Below are 4,599 nucleotides of genomic sequence, written 5' to 3'. Positions count from 1 at the left end.
CAGAGCAGGCTGAAGGTAACAGCCTGCCGTGACACGAGCACAAACTCTGATCCCACTGGAAGCGTCCTTCATCCTTGTCGTTCCTCGGCTGATTATCTGCTGCATGAATGTGATGCTGTGATGAGCTGCAGAGGATGTGTGGATGGGACCCCCAGGCTCAGGGAGGGCCGGAGGAGGAGGAGGAGGAGGAGGAGGAGGAGGAGGTGAGGGCCAGTGAAGAAAGAAACAGATGGAAAAGAAAAAGAATCATGTTGCATAATCAAGCTGTTTATTTTCCTGCATGGAATGGTGAACACAAAAAAAGATGCCGAGATGCATTTATAGTAGGGGCATCCTTTGGCTGGCTATGTCATCGTCTCCTGCCTAAAACTAAACTTTAAAATGCATAAAAAACGCTTTTCTTACCAAGTTTCCTCAGAGTTACCTAGATTTAGCTTCATCAACACTGATGCAACAAATAACCTTCAAAACATACAGCATACTGTAACATCCATTTACAATGGTCTTATCACCACAGCGCCCTGCACTTTTTAAGCACAGGAATATGCTATACCATCAACAGAGGAAGTGTCCTTAAATACATACAAAAAGGAAAGCAAATAAAGGAAAGGAAAGAAAACAAGGAAACAGGAAAGTTTTCAACTTAAATCCAGTTCCCAGAAAACAAACCAAACCAGTTCTAGTAATGTGGCCTCGATACAAACAATCAGAAAATTCACAACACTAGTTTTTCCTCATTTAATCAATGTTACAAAAGTCCTGCATTATAAAATAGGGCAGCTTTAAAATCAGTGTAATTAATAAAACTATACAACATACAAACACGTCTCCCAGCTGCTCTGCCCTCCCGTCCGATAAGAGCTAACTCTTCTTCTCTCCGCCGCTGTACCAGAACTAAATTACACACACAACACAAGAACAAAACAACACACTGCCCAAACTATTGCTTTTATATTCTTTTTCTTTTTTTCTTTCTTTAAAAAGGGTGCAATTTTGTCGTTATCTTACACACACAGCCAAAAGTCGCTGATTAGATGCTAGGCTGTTTCACAAGGTTTTTGTGACACTTCAAAAAATGTCCGTGCAATTTTTTTTTTAATTCCCTTCGCTCTTTTTAAGCCCTGGAAGCTGTAGTTTTTTTCATGTAATACTTTTTCACTATTGTCATTGATTTCATATTTAGTGCAGATAATTAAGGAAGTAATGCCCAACTCACGGCTAAAGGGTAGGCAAGAACAGAGACCAAACGACATGTCACACTAAGAGGAAACACACAACCCGCACAAGTGGAACGACTAAACCATCACAGCCGACGGCGTCACGTCGCTGTCCGTTACATCTGATCGACGGACTGAACACGGAACAGGTAAACAATTTCTTTACTGCCGCCTCTGCTGAGCAGGGCGGGCGTGGGTCAAATGTTGGACGTCATCACAAATGTTGAAAGATAAACTGTTTCTGCGCGATGGAGAAGAAGTTGGACTTGTTTAAGGCTTGCTTGTGACCAACGGAAATAACAAACCTTTAGGAAAGAGAGACCCGAATGTCGTATTGCGGCCGTCTGGTAGATTATCAAAACAGGAAGGAAGGAAGGAAGAAGGGAAGGAAGGAAGTAGATTCCCCGGGCGGCGGTGTCTCAGCTTGGCTGGAGCGTCGCCGCGGGGCTGGCTTCACCATTTTTAGGGACCGACCACGGAGCACGATGCCAGTCACGTGCACGCCAACTTTGGTTGAAAGTAAAGAAAAGGAAAAACCATACAAACAATGAAAGACAAAGTAAAAGTGAGTGCAAGCAGGCATTGCATATTTGATGTCCTCATTATTCATTTCAGGGAGAAACAAGGAGAAATGGAAAATTAAAACAGGAAGACTTGAAATGAAAGTTTCTGTTGTTCAAAGTTGCAGCAACAGAATTAAAAATCTTGATCAGAGTAAACTCGGTTAACCGAACTAAACTACCAGCTAGTTAGCAGTGAAAGCTCCATGTTCTCTGTCAGGACGCTGGCAGCAGGAAATTTAGTGAAATGAGTTCAATGATTGTAGAAAAGCTTTTTTTCAAGAGTCTCGTGTTTCTGCATAATTTTAACTTCACTATAGTTTGCACTGTACGTTCATACATGTCTGTTTTATAACGTACTGCTCACAGTAGCCAAACTGTTGCTACTAAACAAAACCAGCAAACAAGCTAACGTGTTAGCTAACCTGAGGGGCTGAAACAAACACTTAGCAAAGCTGGACCAAACTGATGAACCTGCTACACTACAGTGTTAGCTTACCAGGATCTTAGTGTCTAAAGTACACTGAAAAGCTGAGTGGAAAAAGAGCAGCTGCAAAACTGAACTGTCAGCTAACAGAGCTGCTCCAGTCAACAGCTAACATAACTCAACCTGTTTTAGCTGCTTAACTGAACTGTTAGCTAACGAGCATCGACTTTAGAGAGCGAGGAGTTTCAGCAGAATGTCTTTAAAAGTATTTCTACATCAAAACAAGTTTGATGCTTAACTGGATCAAATAGTTTGGGCATCTCGACAGCTAAGCTAACTCATAATCTTTTAGCACATGAATCAGTTTTAGCTGCTAACCTGGACTGTTATCTAACTGGAACACACATGTTTAAGCTACTAAAGGTTCCTGTTGGGCACTGGGGATTCATTTTGATCCTCCTCAGACCAGTTTGAGAAGCGTAACCGAACTGTTAGCTAATCTTATTCAGAAATGTAGCCACTGAACTGTGAGCTAAGTATAAGCAAACATAAATGCATCTGTTAGCTGCTGAGATCAACTGTTAGCGACTGGGGGAGTAGCATAATACTCTTGTGTTAAATGTCCTTTAACTTCAAACCACTTTTAGCTGCTTTGCTCGACTGTTAGCTTATGTTATTCAGGGCTTTAGCAGCTGTAGCTAACTATTAGCTTACAGCTAGGCCCAGAAAACGTCCCTTTAACCTAATGGATTTTACAGATTCTCATTTCACAAAATTTCCTCATGTTGCCACCTGTTGGCAGAGATGTGGAGATGACTGACCTGATTGATTCACCTGAGAGGTCTCTGCACAGCTGCAGGTAGGCCGGGGCAGAGAGCAGCGCAGGCCTGAGACCTCCTAAACTGAGAGTTTCACTGGAAAACACAGCGTTCCTCTTCAGCTTTAACGCTTTGATGTTGATTGCTCCAGCTAACTACACAATCTCAGGTGTGGATGGTGGAGAAAAGTGACAAGATAAAAGATAAAAGAGGAAAGAACAATACGACAAGACTCTCCACATTGGATCTTGTGCAACCTCTCAGGACTGGACCGTAGCTCAAGGCACATTGATGAGGAACAATTGTTTTCGTGCAATTTGATACGGATGAAAGAGGATGTCTCGGAGCTGAAAAGCAGAATTGATCTGTTGCTGAAGGAAAAGGAAAAAGGGAGGAAGGGAAGGAAGTGAAAAGTAAAAGAATGGAGAGATGCCAAGAAGCGAAGAGAGCTGGTTGTTTGTGAAGGAGAGCGATAGAAAAGGCCTGACGGGGCCAAACGAATAGACGGCTGCTGGCAAGTGCCTGATGTTGGGTTTACAATAGAGTGTCTTTATCTCACTAACTACATCATCTATGGAAAAAATTTGTCACTAACACTAGAACATGCAGATTTTTTTGTTCTTTTTTCAAACTTTTTCACTTAAATTCACTTTTGTTCGACGCTGGATGGTCGTAAGAGTGTGTGTGTGTGCGTGTGTGTGTGTGTGTGTGTGTGTGTGCGCGCGTGTGTATATATATTTATATATATAGTATAGGAAAGGAAAAACAAAACTGAAGGTAATAAAATGGTAAGTTGCATGTGAAGCGCTCGGCTGTCTATTTGTGGACGAAAGCTTCCAGAGAGTTACCCTCTGCTCTGCCTCTTCATCGCTAAACCACACCCCCTGATTACACACTCACGGCCCATTGGCCAACTGCAGGAATAAGTGCTTCTGATTGGACGGGACCTCTAGGAGACCCAGCCAATCACAGGGCGCCCCGTTACCGGGCGGTACCCTTTAGAGATTATCTCGCCAACAGAAATCGGAGAAAACGTGATTACCTTTGATCTCACTGTTTATATTTCCTCCTGATTTCACCTCATGAGAAAGTCAAACGATGTGCTCATTAAAATAACTTAGCGTTTTTCTTCTTTGAAACAAATGACAGGCAGACTTCAGCTGCAAGAAATGCTTTAAAATTGATTGTTTAAATGATATTTGTTAAAGGGATTTTGTTCTACCACGCTAACAGCTTTACACGATGAACAAACAACAAATAATAATAAACAATAAATGTGAATACAGCTCCCCTTATTTCTCACAAGGCTATGGTTTCTAGTTCAATGCTGTGTTGTCGTCTTTTGTACCCCAATATTTTAGAGTCCCAGAGGTGTGAGCGGACTAGGAAGAAAAATATATTTTATATATACTTTTCAACAACTGATTTCAACGAGCTATCTTACAAAGATATTTAACTATCCAACAGCTAGCCAACAAAATTGCACTTTCCTCAGGATCAATATTCCACTGGTAAAGTTTTAGTCACTCGTCTCTCTCCTGTCTGCCTGCTGCGTTCAGACACCAGAGCTCTCCGCC

This window comes from Semicossyphus pulcher, unplaced genomic scaffold (assembly GCF_022749685.1).
Source record: "Semicossyphus pulcher isolate SPU_LCO1_2020_fin unplaced genomic scaffold, fSemPul1.0.p SCAF_4, whole genome shotgun sequence".
In the NCBI taxonomy this organism is placed as follows: Eukaryota; Metazoa; Chordata; class Actinopteri; order Labriformes; family Labridae; genus Semicossyphus; species Semicossyphus pulcher.
Note: the sequence above shows the minus strand (reverse complement) of the source record.